General features: G+C 31.7%; 2 non-coding genes across 2 annotated transcripts; both read right to left on the bottom strand.

The window, feature by feature from the left end:
* Positions 1–3,750: 3,750 nt before the first annotated feature.
* TRNAL-UAG (transfer RNA leucine (anticodon UAG)) lies at positions 3,751–3,832 on the bottom strand. The gene has a single exon. It is a non-coding gene; the product is annotated as a tRNA-Leu (tRNA).
* A 5,101-nt stretch (positions 3,833–8,933) lies between these two features.
* TRNAL-UAG (transfer RNA leucine (anticodon UAG)) lies at positions 8,934–9,015 on the bottom strand. Its single transcript has one exon. It is a non-coding gene; the product is annotated as a tRNA-Leu (tRNA).
* Positions 9,016–20,209: the final 11,194 nt, after the last annotated feature.

Genomic DNA, 20,209 nt, shown 5'->3' with positions numbered 1-20,209 from the left:
GATGAAATGTCGGAAGTAATTTAGTGTAAAAATCATTCAATTTGCGGACCCCGGGTTATGAGGAGTTTCTTATTTTTAATCATCATTTCTTTATTGCTATTATTCCTCATATGGGCTGTAATTTCAATTGGGCTATCCATTATAATACTTAATTAAATAACTGCGTAATTTATCGAGTAAATATCTAACACTAAAATGGTAAAAATAAAATAATTTTAGCAACAAAAATTTGAAAAGACTTAAAAAATAAACCTAGATTTTCCAATCAAACGACAATTCGAACTACAAAAATGGTATCGAAAAGTTGGAGGGTCGCTATAATGAGTGTATCACCCTTGAAGGGAATTATGTAGGCGGGAGACTTTTCAATTGACTTCTTAATAATCGTTGTAATAACTAAATAAAAATAAATAAAACACTTATTTAACCAATCAATTACTAACAAAACAAATTTAATTTGTTGCTCAGCACAGATTTCAGAATGATCAGATGGTAGTAGTTAAAATAATATTGTAAATAGATAAATAGGTTTAGGTATGTATTAAGCTAAATTGTATATAAATAAGTTTCCTGTTATTTATTTATTTATTATTTAGTATTGATGTTTATTTTTTAAATTCGGTTAAATTTTTTTGCTGAAAATTTTTTTCTTGTATACGATTATAAAAGAATTACTATAAAATATTCTCTTCATCTGTCAAATTGATGTATTTTAAAGAACATATTTGTGTTGTTTGTCGTGATTTTGCAATTAGTTCCCGATCGAAAGCAACGCAAATTGGTTAAAAATGTTTACGATACCGAGCAGAAAAGGCCCATTCTTTATGACACGACAAAAGAAATCAATTTCGTTCATTAATCAATGAAAGCGAAGCGATTCAGCGGAAGCGGCAAAAAAGAGAACCCTCGACCGAATAAAACACGCAACAGTTCGGTATCAATTAAATAAATCCCGGAATAGTCCGGGCAGTCCCGTCGGCTCCCCCCCTAAATGCCGCCGCCCTCTCCCCCATACTCGCACACACAGACACTTTTATCACTCGGAAAGGATATAAATTAGCAAATCGCCGATCTTCATCACATTAGAGCCAGTTTGCCGGGCAGAAGCTGGAAATGGAATTTATATTGCGGCAACTCGGAAAATACCGGTATAACTTTTAGTCGGTCGTATATATTTTTTTCCGGCTCCTCTGGTCCATCGACGAGCTTACTGCGCCAGGTTTTACAAAAATTTATTCGATTTTTCGTCGATTTTATTTACTTCCGATGGGTTTCTTTCCTCGCGCAACGCCACGTATTAAATGGAACCTCGTTTAGAATCGAATATACTGGCCTTTCAATAAAAAATTTGCTGACTGTTTCTCTTTTATTCTCTATGTTCAACTAATTTCTTTTTATAGTTAATCTTTATATATGTACTCTTTTTAACCAACGAGGATTTATCTAGATTGGACCTTGTTTAACGTGGACTCCGAACCACGGTCTTCTTCATTAGGGTTACCGACTGGCGATTGACCAACTTAGAAATCATCCCAGAAGACATCCGGTCTTATCCAGCCTGTTTACCGGTGTGACTGGGATCATTTTCCATGTCCGATTTTGAGCTCTTGCCTAAGGACAATCACAAATGTTAAAGAACCAGAAACATAAATTTACGACCATGCCCCAGCAGCATTCGAACCTGCGGCTATCGCAACAGTAGGAGGATCGTCCTGTCGCCTTTAGCACCGCGCCAACTAAGACGGCAATCTGTGTATATATAACTAACTGAATGTGAACTCAACTGTTATATTCGATAGTGTTGACATTTCTTTATATATAGTTACAGTTTCTGTTTCAATGTACACAGATTCGAATCATGCAACACTTAAATTTCAACATTTCGTTCATTGCATTGCATTCATTTACTTATTTATATATTTTCAATATTTATCATTTTTATAGAAGTAAGTGTTTTATGACTTTCAGAATTTTCGTGATCCTACTGCATCACATCCCAATTGTCAGTTTTGGTTTCAACGATTGAAAAGTGGCAATTTTCATATCAATGACAAAGAAGGACTTAAATCGAAGGAAGCTTCTGGAATTATCCGACGGAGACCTAGCTCAAGCCTTCAAGGAAATTTCAGATAGCTTAGTAGTTGGTAAATCAACTTGAGAGGTTTACATGTGATGGAAAAGGTCCAAATATAGGAAACTGGCCATAACACGAATGGACTGAATTTTCCATTTCGAACCATGCGAAGGCTGAGGATTAATTTCTTGCCAAGTGGATAAAAAGTTTTCTGTAGCGTAATGGCGATGAAAATTGGACCTACTACAATAATTCTAAATTGGGTTGGGCCCAAAGTCAGTGGTTAGTTGTGGAGAAACAGCCACACCGAAGGACCAGGACCATGCTGAGCTACCAAAACTGTCACAGCAAATAGACATTTGCACTGGTAGACACCGGCGTCATTTGGTAAAAATTAAAGGCGTAATTTTGCATAAATGACCAGCAAAAGGGTCACAACTAATATTAATACACAATTGGTTAACATATATAATATAAAATTGTGAACAATGTATTATGCAGATATAAGAAGTTGCGATAGCTCTCTAATAATACCTACAATATTGTCGTTTTCGTACTCTTCGGGTATTAAAAGTGTTCTTCGGAATTGTATTAGCATAGGAATCTTAGGGGCTTTTAGCGAGCTTGAAGGTAAATGGCGATATTCCACTACGTGACATCATAACGCCGTACGGGAAGCTATATTCGAATCGGGAATATATTGAAAGTTTTGTGATTTTATTGCAAATGGGATGTTTTTATGGGGGATATAAGCGCCCATTGTTCCAGTCAATTTGCCAGAGATCATGTCACTTCAAAGCCCCTGTTGCAATTTAAACGACCTAATTTCATGCCAATAAAAATCTTATCGTCATTAATAATCAAGATATACTTATAGCTTTATATGCGAATATATAACTGAAACGGGATTGACGATAAAATAATCTACTAAAACTCAAACTAAATTTTTGTCTGTAGTTTTCGTAGTTTGATGATTTTTTTCTGGTTTTAATAGGTGATAATATTTTGTGTATTGTTATTCAAGTTTGTATAAGGTAGACTAATCTAATGAATTACTTTATAAACGCAAATAAAAATGTTGTCAATATTTAGGGCCCTGGAATTAATTAATATGTTGGCGTCAAACCTCTGTCGAAGAAAATTAGTCTTATTACCTTTATACAAATCTGAAACGAAGAAAAAACATTAAAAATAAGTACCTTTATTGTAGTTAAATATTATTTTCAGGATATCAGGTTATTTTCAATTTAGAAGTTATGTAAACAAATTAACTATAGTATTGGCGCTTCATGAGACCTATAGGTTCTGAAATGTGTAAGAATTAAAATAAATATGCTTAATTTATTTCAACTAATTTTTTTAAAGGAAAAATAAATATTGACGTTGAATGATTGTTGTTGATTTCACTTAATAATCACTAACGTAAAGTTGGGGAAAAAGTAAATGCGATTTATTTTAATAAATAGCTTTAATGCCACGTATCGCTAGTAATACTTATTCAACGATACCAAAATAAATGTCCCTAGATCGTTTTAGATATAAGCTTTATTGTTTTGTTCAATTTTAAACACTATTCCTATTCCCGCTGATAATTAATTACTATAACAAAATAACAATATTCATGTATTCAGGAACTAAATCAGTAATAATTGAATATCAATACTATAAAATACTATTGGCAGCGGTGGGATTCGAACCCACGCCTCCGAAGAGACTGGTGCCTAAAACCAGCGCCTTAGACCGCTCGGCCACGCTACCCTTTGAAAACAGGTATTTTAAAAGTTTTCGAAAATATTGTCCCAATATTTTATAACAAATGATTTCTTATTATTACCCTTAGTGATTCAATAATATCGCACTGGTTAATAAGTATTTCTTATGATGTTGGAAAGTCACTTCATTAGAAAGTTCACATTAACCACTGTGTATTGCGCTTCTTATATATTCTAAGGAACATCACGCTGCAGTAGAGTACAAGAGCATTAGAAAGGCTGTAGAAATACTACCAGTGGCAGCATCCATCTTGATTGTAAGTGAAATTGGAAATATCATGTTAGATAAGAAGCAGAATATATCAGTCTCAACATTAAACAACCATATTGGTTAATCAGAAGATACTCAAGATACCCTACTTGGTCTAAAATCCAAAGAAATTGGTTTATTAGTCAATCATAAAGCCAATCTGCATATATGGGGGGGGGGGCAAATATGTACTTGCAATAAAATATCAAACCAACTAGTAATTCAACACTGCCAAAATAATGTTCCACTATTAATTACCAATGCTTATTACTACGTAACCAACCTAGAACTAGAGGACCACGAAATCAGAATATATACCGATGTATTAATCCTGTCCCCATCTAGCTTGTGTATTAATGCCACAACAAAAGAAGACTGGTAAAAATTTAATTTGTAAATTAAAATTTTATTAAGCATATGTAATATACGTTGTAATTAATAAAAAGTAATAATAAATTTTGAACAATAATAATATCTAATTTAGTCTCAGCAATTTCACTTTACTACCAAGATGAATAATATGATTTAAAAACCACCCAATATCAATTTAAAACTATTCCAAATTCCAAACAAATGATAGTTGAGTTAACATGCCGCTCGCCCTGTAGAGGCCGGCCATAATCCTTATAACGCACATTCGCGTACAAACTTTCAACATCTGAATATAGTTTCAATCTGTTACGAAACCTCTTTCGCCAAGTTTCGCTGGTAATTGGCAAATTCGTAGCCGGAACCGGACTGCTTTTTTGCCACGACGATAGGGTCGGGGCCGTAGCGAAAATTGTCGGAATAATGCGACCCGGAATGTAAAATTGTCGAATCAAAGGGGGTGGCGCGGTCGCCGCCAATAAATAAGCGGTTTGCCCGAAATTCAGGTAGTAAATCAAAGATAGAAATGTCAAAAGCATATTGGGTTTGTAAATATTTATTTGTTAGCGGGGGCCGGTCGGCTTTAATATAACCGGTGGGGGGATTATTAGTTTTAGACCTTTACGGAACTTCCCGAACTATTTTATGGCCTGTGAATTAGCTCAGACCTAATGTCGGTTAATTTAGTACTGCTTTTGAAACTAACGATATAAAGCAACAAAAACCTAACCGGCTTATATTACCCCTTCAACAGATGTTACTAAAGTAATAATCAGTTTTTTACTAATGTCGTCACTAGTCTTTCACTAGTTGTATCAACTATTGATCACAGTTAATTTAATAAATTAATCCTATTTTTCTCACAAACGAACCTATTTTCATGGTCTTTTCAGCATAAGATCAGAAATCTATTTGATATATAACATTATTTAAAATAAATACCTGTATATTAAAGCATATTAAAATAACTATCTAAAGAACAAACACTCAATAAACTTTTGTAAATAGCATTTAGATATATCTGATATCCACTAAGTTTCAACAGTTACCGAAGTATTGATTGAAATTTAAATTACTACACCACTGACCATTATAACAAATTATGATAAGTAAGATTATTGTCAGAACTGTAACAACTACATAGCATCAACTATAAGTGTTCATATCCTAAGAAGTGTTGTACACACGTCATCTAAATTTGTGACGTCACAACGTCTCAATGTTTCCATGTCGACTCTGATGTTCTGAGTTTTAGTTCAGTTTGACTTTGACATACAAAAAATTTTAATCTAAATAAAACAATTAAACATAAATACAGTTATCAAATATAGTTTATTTTAACATTATAGTAAATCTATTGCATTTATGATCGATGGACTTAACTCTACAAATAGGTACACAGTTATAATAGTTTGTAGGTTAGGGCTGTGTTTGAATATATTTACATTGAAGTATTTTCCATACCACCTATGAGTTAGAGTTGTAGACGCGTTTTTTATGTAATTGTGTCCCCCTGGGGGCCTAATCCACTTATATAACAATTGTATATCGAAATAATATATTTTACTTTCGGTATAGAGCATATTTACCTATTATACTTAGCTCTTGTGTCCTTCGGTACATTACTTCATTGTAAAAACGTTTTGATATCACTGTATTTCTCCTTAGTTTGTTCTGTTAATACCTGTATATATCCTTCTTGATAAAAGTAGATTTAATCACTGCATTCTCCTTAACGCATTATCATATCTGCAAAAGAGTTAGTATTCTTCCTCCCCTCACACATTTTAACCAAGTGTTCATGTATATTCTGAACAATTACACATATATCTCTGTATATAAGCCTTTTACACTCTATATATAACACCTTTAAATGTTTCCACTCTCATCACCCTGTGTTAGAAATTGGCAGCATTAAATCATACCTTATTCATAAAGTTTCATTCAAGTGAATAATTAAGCTAATAATTTCAAATATATCTAGCATTTGTTCACAATTCCATCATTTGTCATTTTCTTCTTCAATGTGTCTGACCAATTTCATCCAAACCATATTGTTACCAACCATTAACCATTCCTGTTTCCAGCATGCAGTACAATATATCTGCAATGAATTATTAATAAATGGTATGACTAATAAAATCTAATGAATTGTTATTCAAACGATTAAGTTTTTCCATCAACTTTTGTTGTCATAACACTATTTTTATTATCATCTTGCCATGAGTGACCGTAAATATATAAATTGAAATAATAAGCCTTCCTCTATTTTTTTATATGTTTTTCAAAATTGTACTCTTTTAAAAGCAAGCCGGAAGTTCCATTAAATCTCTTCGGTACTATTCAGACTAACAGTTTCCTTTGAAATAGCTTAATTATTTTTGTATTGAGCATCTACTCACTGTCTTTATATATTTCATTTAATTATTCTCTGATAGAGCTAACATCAAGGTCATCTTGATTTGTCACCCCCTCTGTATTAGGACGGTTTTTTTTTGTGAATTCAAGATTATTCATTTTATGAGATATATCAGCGACCGTGTCCATATTAATATTCAGCGTACCTGCAGCTCGCTAAAAGTATTTACCCTAAAAATCTCAGCCAATATATATCTAACAGTAACCATTTTTATCTCTATGACGAATTTTTCTGATAAGAGAGGACCGCCATTATCTCGTTCCTGTTTAAAATAACTGATTTGAGACGCAATCTGTTCTGTCTAACTATATTTCTATCAGAGTAATAATAAGCAGCGATTTGAAATTTATCAAAACAAACAAAGCGTTTGCCGTTTATAATCTTATCACCATTGTTTTGAAGAATTTTGCATACGCTTGACAACCGGACGATTTTGACAGGCTAGTTCGGTTATACATTAAAACTAATCAGACACCATTGTATCTCTTTTTAACTATAATAAAATGAGGGAAAATATTGTCTGATTCTAAGACGAATCTACAAATTGTGACAGGCAATATATTAAACATGGTGATGACGTATGTGCAAAACTTCTTTGGATAGGCTATGAATAGGATATTTCTTGACGGTCATTATAAATATATAAATGGAATAATAAATGAAGTAACACATATTTTGTATGAGTATAAAGAATATATGAATAAATCATCTCGAAAATTGATATTTGACTTTAGCGTGTATATTAAAACAATAACGAACACAATTAGGTAAATTATTATATACAAAAATGAAGGAATATATACACATATTGTCACTTAATTCTTTTATAGTTTTAAGTACTATTTCTTTATATACATGTTTAAATAGTATCATATTTTGCTAATTTATTCCTTTCTCCAATGTCTGCTTTCCATATAGCTCATTTTTAACTAACCTTCTATGGCTTTTGTTTGCCTACTGTTTTTTACTTTATCCTATTTCTCAAGTGGATATTAATAGCTTACCAACCAATGAAGAATTAAAATTCTATAAAGCTATTACATATTGTTAATATTGCTTGCAACATTAATTTTACTTCTTGATGTACAAATGATTATGATGATGATAATTATAATCATATTACTTATAATATGATTTTCAATTGATTGTTAAATTTATCACTACAGATTCAAAAATAGTAATGTATGTAATACCTGCAATATTCGCTAAGTGTTTTTTTATGAAATATATTTAGTAAAGATATTTGAAAATGGATCAAAAGCTAATGCCTAAGATTTATTGAAAAATCGTTATAACGTTTAGAATTACCTCTAGAATAATAATATATCCAGAAAATATATAATAAATAATATATATAATATATTTCCAGAACTGAGCCACTTCTCTATTCACTAGACATCAAACTAAATCAAAAGTTATTTGGAGATTCTAAATATTTAAGAGGACAAACGATTCTTGTTATTATCGAACTTTGTTAATCTATGTTAGGATGAAATTGTCGCATATGTCCAGTTTTCCTTTCAGAATAACCTTTTGATAAAGCGGACCTATTAATTTGATCTCTCTGCAAAAATGTATATACACGTTCATAAGTAGACCCTGCTTTATCTATTAGATATTTCATAATTATGTCATCCAATAATATTATATACAAGGTTATGTTTTAACTTTCACCTTGTCTTAGTCCTGCTTGGGTTTTGAAGGTGTTTGACTTCATGTTGTCTGCAATGACTGCATTAGTATTCATTCTGAATATTTCATGACTAGTTCTTGAAATTATTTTGCATACAAATAAGAATAAAAATTAGAATTTGCATTTATAAAAAGGAGACGTTTGTTTTAACTATATACACCTTGTTACAAAAATCTTATGATTATAATCATATAATTTATAATATGGTTTTCAACTGAGAGGTTAAATTGATTGATAAATTTGTCACCACAGATTCAAAAATATTTATACGGTATTCGGTTCATACGTATATTATATAAATGAAGCTTCGGTTTATTATAAAAGAAAAATACTGCTATCAATATTTCAAAAACTAGTGGCAGCGGTGGGGTTCGAACCCACGCCTCCGAAGAGACTGGTGCCTAAAACCAGCGCCTTAGACCGCTCGGCCACGCTACCGATGAAAAATGGGCATATTAGCAATTTTTTAAAAATATTATCTAGAATTTTATAACAAATTACTTAATTTATAAATTTTTAAAATTTAGACATTCAATGTAACAATTTCAAACAAACGGGAAAAAGATAATTATAATAAGATTTATAATCAAAGGAAAATAAAATTGGAATGTATAGGTATTTTCAATTTTATTCACAAGAAGAAAACTTTTAAATAAAATTACAATGAAGATAACCTTATCAAAATTATTTCAATCTATTAAAAACAATAACCAAATTTGTATTCAATGTAATTTTATAAATTATAACACCACATACTAATTTTAATCTAATTCAAGTTGTTTCACTTTATATTTCCATATCAGATTTTTAAATGTGGCTCAAGCTTTTGAGAAAGTATGCCATGTAAGCTAGGTATAGCTCGAATGCAGTTTGACAAGCAAGTTGCCTAGCCAGATTATAAATTTCTGCTTTTCTAGTCGTCATTTAAGGTGGGAAATACCACAATATTCTCTCCTTGAAACAAAATTGTATTTACTCTATACTAGTTATATATCTAAATATGAAGGAATAGAAATGGTCATATCTGTCATTGCTGTCAATAATTTTACAAACTTGTCCAAGAAAAGGCGAATAAAATTGAATGCTACGAAGTCTGCATATGTAGATTTCATGCATAAAATGATTACCTGCTAGTAATAATCGTTATAAAGTAATTCCGTATACATGGCATGTACAAAATCACTTCATAAAGTGATCTCCTGTATAAAATACGATTTTAATTACTGAGTCTTATTCTAAAGTCTATATATGACCAATAATCAGGTTATCTTGTTAATAATCTTGGTTTGATGTTGAGTTTCCGAACACTGCCCCAGGAAAACCAACCATCAGGGATTGGTATACTAAGTTTAGATGTGGTGAAATGAGCAGCGAAGACGGTGATCGCAGTGGATGCCCAAAAGAAGTCGTTACCAACGAAAACATTAAAAAAATGATTTTGAATGACCGTAAATTGAAATTGAATGAAAAGCAGATACTCTAAAGATATCAACTAAATGTGTACATCATATCATTTACGAATATTTGGGTATGAGAAAGTTCTGTGTAAAGTGGGTGCCGCGCGAGCTCACTTTTGACCAAAACAACGAGTTGATGATTCGGACCAGAGTTTCAAGATGATCAAGCGTAATAAATCCAAGTTTTTGCGTCTATATGTGACAATGGATGAAACATGGCTCCATCATTTCACTCCGAAGTCTAATCGACTGCTATCCAAGTGGATTACACACGATGAACCCACTCCAAAGCGTGGGAAAACGCAACAGTCGGCTGTCAAGGTCATGGTATCTGTATTTTGGGATGCGCATGGAATAATTTTCATTGACTACCTTGAAATAGGAAGAACATTCAACAGCAACTATTACATAGCGTTATTGGATCGTTTGAAGGACGAAATCGCCGAAAAACGGCCGCAATTGAAGAAAAAGAAAGTGCTGTTTCAACAAGACAATGCAACGTGTCACAAGTCATTGAAAACCATGACAAAAATCCATGAGTTGGGCTCCAAATAGATTCCTCATCCACCGTATTCTCCAGATCTGGTCTCAGCGACTATATCCTGTTCTCAGATCTCAAAAGAATGATGAAACGTGATCGACGAAACTGAGGCCTATTTTGAGGCAAAGGACAAATCGTACTACAAAAATGGAATCAAAAAGTTGGAGAGTCGCTATAATCAGTATATCACCCTTGAAGGAAATTATGTTGAATAAAAAAAACTAATTTTGCGAAAAAAAATTATTTTACTATGATAGGCGGGAGACTTTTCAATTGACCTGTTAATATCAGTGTATTAATAACAATAAAAAAGACTTAACCTCAATCTAGGTGTGATAAAATCAATCGCACTTCCACGATCAGTAACTTAGAAGGTCACTATTGGATCGTATTTAATTTTCCAGACCTACTAAAAGCCGGTCTATAATTGAATTAGCGCAAGAAAGGCTCTCGAACGACGAGAGACCACGTTCCACTTTTCGGGGGGTGCGTCCTTATCATTCCCCCGTCCCTCTCTCTGTCGCCGTTGATCCCCCCCGTCTACTGTCCGCCGCCCCCCGAAAGATTAACTGCTCCGGATATCCGGATAATTGAAAGTGGACTTCTTGGCCCTTATCGTTGGGTCATCGGCGTGGGGTATCTTGATTTAAGAAAATTGGGAATTAGGAGTTGGTCACATCAGACATTGTTTGATGTTATCAACAAGTGTGTAAGAGACCATCCTGTCGGGATAACCTCTTATTTAATTATGTCTCGGGGGATGTAAGGGGAAGCGGCTCCGGATCGGTAGATTGACTTCGAACGACAATTTTCCTTTTATTTTTCTTATGTTCCCTATTCTGTTATCGCTTGTATGAAGTTGTCCTGTTATCTCTTTAAACAAAGTGTGAAATCATTCAAAATCATAATGGTGTTACTTCGGTTATTTATTTTATATATCACGGTAAATTAATAGTTTTTAGAACCGATCATGTCTTGATTAATTCAAGACATTTAGCACACTTTAACACAATTTACTTTGTTTCTAGTCATTGTTACTAGTCATTGTCAACTAATCTATAATCTGTCTTTACAACAACATACATCTAGATATACATCTAGGAGGACCCATGGGTCTTATCTTAGTCTCTGGTGTAATAATGATTATGTAATAACGCTGCTGTATTTCTACTATCTGTACTTGCTACATTACAATACTCAGGATCAACTGGTTTTATACTTTTGATTCATTTTATACATGAGATTGTAGCCTCTGCTCATGTCTACTTGGAATACTCTTGATTTCCTGATTGACAATCGGTATCTGAAGGTCTCGGTGTAAGTAATCAATCATGTAGAATCTGGGTGCACCCACAATACTTCTCGGGACTTTATTTTAGAAAATTGGTCTAATAACTGCATGATTTATCTGCTTTTTGAGAGAGAAGATCACAATTTGAATAAGTTAATTGGCAAATATGACTTATATTTACACCATATGCTTTGTAGTTGTCCGCCGACAATTGATATTAAATAAACAGCGTGAGGTAGGTACTTTCTTTGATACCAGTCGCCGGCCTTATTAGATGTTATAATATTATATAAATTTCCATGAGTTAATACCAGTCAATCGAATTATTCATATGATGGCGCCTTTTACTGATTAGACTTTTTGTTATAATTTCAGAATTTACTGTGTAGTAATTTACAGATGTGCATTTAGATATCAATTTTAGCCGGTAGCCGTTCACATACTTTATATGATTTCATTTAGGCGACTGAGTTTTTTGCATTTCTTTACATTTTCGGTTTTCATCGTTCTTGACCGTTAACTTGACAGGCATCCTCCCAAAAATTACTCAAAATGCTTTTCTCTTTGTCGTTTCTCGTTTTCGCAGACTTTGATCGTAATAAAACTTTTCAGTTTCTTTAACCGCAAAAGTCTTTCACCCTGAACATTTTGTATTTCGCAATACACTTCGGATAAACGCACCGCCACATACGATCTCTATTTCCTTTCCTATAATGAAGACGATATACCCAATGGTCTGATAGCGGCATGATTTATCTGGTATTTGAACTATCGCTGTAGCCAAAGAGAGTCATAACTGGAATAACTTCATATTGCTATTATTTTGAATATTATTTTTGCTACATGTTATTACTTATTGTTATTGGTGTTTTTGTAGTCTGGTTACACGTGAACTGCACATGCACAGATATACTATCGTTAATTTTTATTTTCCAGGTTTGGGTCCAATTTTTTATACTTTGCCTGTTATAATTTTCGTGTTTTATTTGCCATTGTCTCTGACAGACACAATCGCATGTGTAGAGTAGGAAAAGAAATGGTCCCAATACACCTCATTTAGCTTCTTTAATTATAGAGTAGGCGTCCGCTTGTTTGACTCTAAACATTCTGCCTGCAATGTAAGCTTTTCATAGTTCATTGTGTTGTTTCCGTAATACTTTCTGTATCTTATAGAAAAAATAAATACATTTAATAATTTAAATAAAATTTAAAAATATTAAAAATTAAAAAGTTAATAAATCAGAAAATTCAACATTAACTATTATTTTTAAAGTAATATTTGGATTCATAGTTACAGTTACAGCAAGTGTAAGAGTTTAATAAGTTAAGATCAGTAATATAGAAAAGAAAATCTTGCACCTTCGAATGCTTATTTTGCCAGGTTTTTCGTAGGTTGGCGAGATGAGAGACTAATGATTAATGATTGAACATGTTTACATTTTATTGAGTATTCTATATTTGTGTATATAAATTTTAATTTTTAATTTGGCCAAAAATCGAACTATAGTTTGCCAGTTGTTTAGACCGATGCACCATAGATTGGCTGGTATATGGTTTCGAAATGTTGAAAAAATTGGTTGATGATTGCATCACCTTGTGTCAGAAAGATTATAAAAATTTGTAGGAATTTATGGAAAGAATCCACTAGAAGAATTTCATAGCGGAGCATAAAGTAGCATTTTTCCTTTATATATTTGTCTTTTGATTTCGAATTCCTAAGGTGTTTCCAAAGTTATAGCCAGCCATTTTACAGACAGAGAAGAAAAAGTTTATATTTTCGCGAAATGTAACGAAAGCCAAAGCATTATATATATATATATATATATATATATATATATATATATATATATATAGTCATTTGTCGATTTTTACGACGTATATTAAAAAAGCTATAGGACCATCTCCTACATACCCGAATTCCGATATTTCCCTATAAAAGATTTTCCTATGGCTTTTATACGCATCGAAAAAACGTGAGAATGAAAGCGGCATCGTAAAATTTGTCAATAATTTTTAAATAAACGACGGGGGCGTCCCATATATGGTTACAAAAGGAAATCGGAATATCGGGTGGATTTTTCATACCGGGAATTTTATGCTGGATTCGGTTTTATTATTTATGGCGCCCTTTGAAACGGCAACAAACGCGCAGAAAAAAATAAACTGCTATTTAAATATATTTTTACGGTCAATTAGGTAGCAAAATTCGCTATTTTTATTATCTAATCGTACGTGCAATGTTCGAATTAATATAAAAATAATTTCTAGATTAATTTTAAAATAAATGATTATAAATAACTCTTCAGGTCTTATTTATTAACGCTCTTCTGGCTCCGATTTATCCAATACATCGTTTTTTTTTCATTACTACCGATAATCTGGAAAGTTTTTGAGAAATGTTAAGACATAAGCTCAATAATGTAATGGAAAATAAGAAATATTATTCCGCAATACCAATCTGATGTTTGTAATAAATACGAGATTATCGATCAAGTGCATAGACTGGTAAACGAAATAAATAAGAACCTAAACGCCTAAAGATAATGATCCACTGCATACCTGGATATATACCAGACTTTCTTTAATAAAGTATGGCATGTAGGGCTTCCTCTCACAAATAGACAATTGATTATAAAACAAGACAATGAACTGCATCCAGTATATTCAAGGCAATGTACTGGACCAGATAGCTATAGTCTATTCAAAGGTTTTTTAGTAATGCGTCATGGCTATTTGACGTCGAAACATTGCAACGCTGCCGCATCAACTCTGAGATCTAGTTCAGTTTGGCTTTAACATACAAGAAAATTTTAATCTAAATAAAATAATTCAACAAAAATGTTATCGAATATAATTTATTTTAACATTGTCGTATATCTGAAAACCACAATTAATTAAACATTGATGATATTAAATAATATAATACAACGTCCCTACAATTTGACTGAAAATGTTTTAGCGGGTTGCTGCCGTGCTAATTACCAATGTGGGTACTCTGAATAATATCGCTTACAAAATGAAGAATAATACGTTAGATTCACCCAAGAAAACCCGTCGACATACAAAATGGGTGACGAATCTTGACCATCTTGATATTGGCTCTGTCCGAGACCAAATATACAAAATGTATAGGAACAGTAAGTACACAAACTATTTTATCGATATAAACATAATTTAATAAAATTATTTTAGAGAAAATTATCTGTCTGAAAAGTATACATAAAATCATTAGGGACATGAAGTTTTTTGAGGGATGTAAAATATAGTTTCATTCACTCTTACAGGGCATAGGGTTTAAATGGTGTAAAGACAACCCTTGGAGAGGTTTAATGGAAATTTCAGACATTGTATTACAAATAATTCAATTTTTAAAAACACAAAAAATAAGAACAAGGAAGACAAACTATTTAAATGTGTGTATCTTGAAACTTGAATATTTCAAAATGGTTTATTATGGCACTCTTTGCAAGACAGCAACATAAAAACAGTAAAGACAACAAAAATTGATGGAAAATGGTAAAAGTTACAATAGCATTTTATTAGGTTTTATTGGTCATTATATTTATCAACAATTAATGGCAGATATATTGCTGGTCGAGAAGGATATTCCATCCAAACTGTTTGAATATGTGGAAGCAAGCATTGTCAACCATAACACCTTCTGTTTTGATGAACTCGATAAGATATACAGAGGAAGTAATTGATAAATGGTGAAGTCATGAATATATTTTAGACAAATAAGAAATTAACAGTTTAATGATTGAATTGGACAGTAACTCTGAAAGTGAAAGAGACTGAAGGAAACTTTCAGGATATGCGATACTGCTGTGCAATGCTGGAAATTCCTGAGACAAAGTGATCAGAGTGGAGACAAATATAGTTATTAATTGAATATAACTATAGAAAATGATATTGTAGGGCGTAAAAGATTTGTGTGCACATATACGATTATAGTTGTTCAAAATTAAACATGAGCATTAGGTTAGAAAATATGAGGAGAGAATGAATACTAACTGGTTTGTAGATATGCTAAATGAATTAGACAAAATTCAGTGATTAATTTTATGAAGAATCGTGTACACAAATAGTAGCAGAAGAAATATTATATACAGTGATACCAAAATCACCTGATATGCAAACACACCATCGAAAGAAACAAGAACTAAACGTAAAAGAGAAATATGCTCTCAAATGAAAGTAAAATGCGTTTTTTAGATATACAATTGATAACTATATATTTGATAACATTTTAGTTCAATTATTTTATTTAGATTAGAATTTTCTTGTATGTCAAAGTCAAACTGAATTAAAACTCAGAGTTGATGTGGCAACATTGCAATGCCTCGACGTTACAAATATCCATGACGCATTACTAAAAAATCTTGAATAGACTATATATTATTCATTTGTTAACGGTCAATATAAACTCTTTCAAAAAAAAAAACGAGCCGCCTCAGCATGTCAAAAAATGTTTCAAATCAGTGAATTTTACAAGGTTAGTTCTGGTTTGTTAGAAAGTCTTTTAAAATTATCGCCAACTTTTATTGAAGCGGCGCGAGTTCTTGGATTATTTCTCGCGCAGAAGGAAAAGAAAGGAAAATTATATGGTAGAAAATATAGCGCTGCCTTATTGTACTTTGCCGTTTTACTACTTCCTTCAGACTTTCTCGCACTTCATATCCCATTTTTTATGCAGGAAATCCAACGTTTGGACCGGGGAAAACTGGAGGAACGGAACCTGCACGAAAGAATGAGTGCGAAAATATGAAACAGGACCGTTTTAGCACGGGCAATTTACGAGCCAGCGACGTCGACAATGTCGGAATTATATCGTAAGGGTGGCCTCGTATTCATGCCGCCCCCTGCGGCGTTCCTGCTAATAAATACCATCATTTGTGGGCAGCGGAGACATAACTATAACGTACCAAAACAAACGTTCTCGTATAGCACGTTAAATAGCCAAACAAAACTATCGATTAAAATGACAAACGGAAATTTATCATCAGTTTGTTTAGAAAATTAATATTAGGGTAAAAGAATAACATTTAATAGGACAATAAAAGAGCTGAAAGAACTCATCCAAAATGAAGAAAACCAAGGCATTCAAGAATACCTAGAGAATTTGACACGAAACACCAACAAAAAAGCTTAAAAGACCACAGCAGCATACCTACCTATTAAAACAAACGAAATTAACTGGGCTAGAAGCAATAAAGAGAAGGTCGACATTTTCTCAAAACAGTTAAAAAATGTTTGAAAAGATGACAAAAGGATGATGAAAATAAAATTACTAGCTTTCTAGATTCGATATTTCAAATGGACTTACCGTACGAGAAATTAACGGTCAAAAAAGTTAAACAAACAATAAGGAGATTAATATTAAAAAAGGCCCTGATTATGACTTTATTACCGGTAAAATTTTGAGAAAATTATCAGAAGGATATAAAACATATTAACAAGTATGGCATACGGGCTCGCAGGTTAAATTGAAGAAACTTCTCCCTCATCCGGACTATCAGTTAATAATATCGTGACTCACTGATAGACATGTTATACTAAATCAAGGCGACGAGCATACCGAATTACAAACCATCTATTCAGGAGTTCCGCAAGGTAGTGTACTGGGTCCAGTACAGTATCTTCTGTATAAGGCTGATCTGCCAACAACAAAATATAACTACTGTGGCTACTGTAACATACGCAGACGACACAGCAACCTTGGCATCCCATGAAGATCCAGTCATAGCATCAATAAACTTACAAACCCATTCGGAGCAAATACAGTAATGGTTGAAGACATGGCGCATTAAAGAACAGGTCCTCCAGCGAATATCACTCATCGTGAACTCCCCAAAGCAGAGCATGTTAAATATCTTGGTATGCACTTAGATCGACGCCTAACCTGGAAGAAGCACATACCCTCTAAACGAAAACAACTTCGACTGAAATTATATCAAATGTATTGGCTCATCGGGCGCAAATCCAAGTTTTCATTAGATAACAAGGTATTGGTGTATGAGTCTATACTCAAGCCTATTTGGTCATACGGAATCCAGCTATGGGGTAAATCTAATATATCCATCGTTCAGCGGTTCCAAAATAAAGTGTTGCGTGTCATTGATGATGCTCCGTATTACACTTCAAATAAAGTGATACAGCGCGATATTCCTCTAGAAACTATAAGGAGTGTAATTCAACGTGTTTGTGAGAAGTACTTTGAAATAGTGTCAGTGCATCCCAATGTACTCACTAAGCAGCTAAATATGCGACGTGATGGTGAAGTACATAGACTAAACCTTTCAAAACGACCTTATCTAATTATTGGATATATATATATATATATATATATATATATATATATATATATATAATATATATATATATATATATATATATATATATATATATATAAATATATATATATATATATCCTATATATATGTATATAGTATATATATATATATCCTATATATATGTATATATAATATATATATATATATATATATATATATATATATATATCCTATATATATGTATATAGTATATATATATATATATATATATATATATATATATATATATATATATATATATATATATATATATAGATAGATGTGTTGCATATAGAAAAATGTCATTCATATAAAAATATAAAAACTATAAATAAATATGAACGTTGTTATAACTAAAATATTAAAATTACAATATCATCTTTAAAAACCTATATTCTGTTTTGTTGCAATAACTATCATTCCATTTACGTTGCTTCTATAGCCAAATTTATTGTCAATCATAAAATCAATTATCTGCCATTCATATTTTATTAAAGAATAATTACATGTAACTAATTATCTCGATAGACCTAATAATGTTTATATTGTCAAATGAGACTGTAAATATTTAATATGATTAACCAAATCGCCATAAATAATAAAGAGCGACGCGTATCAGTTTATATATTGTGGTGGACGTTGTTTTAACAACAAAAATTTCAGCACATTTGTCCTGTTTGTCTCATCAAAAATTCATGAAGCATCGTTATATTCGAACACTTAATTAAAAAATTATTTATAAAGAGTATCCTTAGTGAAAATATATTAATTTTGACTTTGTAGTGGCTTTCATGGAAATATCAAAAACAATAACTTATTTAGTAATTGACTACTTTTCACTATCGACTGTTTTCTATCGATTGTTTCAGTTGTGTACTCAGTAGTTATTATTTTTGATTCTTCTATTTTGATTCGACTGATTTTTAACGTTCTGGCTCTGTCGTCCTAGCCATAACCTTGACAAAAATGTACCCAAATTATGCATACATAGATTTATATGTAATATATATATATATATATATATATATATATATATATATATATATATATATATATATATATATATATATATATAGTTTTGTGATTTTTTGGTAGTTGGCTACTAAATAATAATATATTAATATAGCAGCATTTTGGAACGATATTTTTCAAGATTGTTAATGAAATTGGGTAAAAAGAATAAAATTGTGAATGATAAATAGTGAAATACTTTTGAATGTTTTTATGGCAATGAGAGGTAATATTTAGATTACTCTCTCGATTTTTGTTAATAAATATTAATAGATAATAAATATCTCCATTCAATAATAAATAAAGCATTTACTTTATTTAAAGAGGCTCTAGTAGTTATTGTGCGATCATTTCTAATTATGTCATGAATTAGTTTTTTTTTTCTATGATTAGGTATGTCTTTAATTTTTATTTAGTATTTATGGTTATTGTATATCTTTAGGTTTTAGGTTTTGTTTAAGTTTTATTATATTGTTTATATTTATTATAGTATATTATTGGAAAATAGCAATTAAAATGTTAAAATACGAAAAAACATTTGTGGGTTATTATTTCATATCACAGAAAAACTCCAATCCTTTTCACAGATTCACAGAACATCAAAATAGTAAGGTAATTCTACTTCGGTTAAAATGAAATTATTAATTGCATGTTAATAGTATTAATTAATTATTTTTTTCCTTTTGTTTTTTAAAGTTATTACGTGAAGGAATATGTACATCTCCGTCTCGCTTATTCTACGGTTGGAAAATATAAACACATATAAAATTAACTGCTCCAAGCATTTATCTCTGGCCTTTCCTCTCCCACAATTTATATTGGAAGGGGGTCGTACAGCTTCGTCTGATATCACGTATTAAACAAAACAGTCGAACCGTATATTTGACTGCTAGTTTTTTAACTATCAACTGTTTTCAGTCGATAGTTCCCAACGTTACTTTTAAGTAAATATCAGCTGTGTTGATATTAGGAAATTCTTGTCTAAATTAAGCTAAGAAGC

Source organism: Rhynchophorus ferrugineus, unplaced genomic scaffold, assembly GCF_030347505.1.
Source record: "Rhynchophorus ferrugineus isolate W39M unplaced genomic scaffold, kcgeb_rfMv2 rfM6, whole genome shotgun sequence".
Taxonomy (NCBI): domain Eukaryota; kingdom Metazoa; phylum Arthropoda; class Insecta; order Coleoptera; family Curculionidae; genus Rhynchophorus; species Rhynchophorus ferrugineus.
Note: the sequence above shows the minus strand (reverse complement) of the source record. Positions and strands in the feature narration are given on the sequence as shown.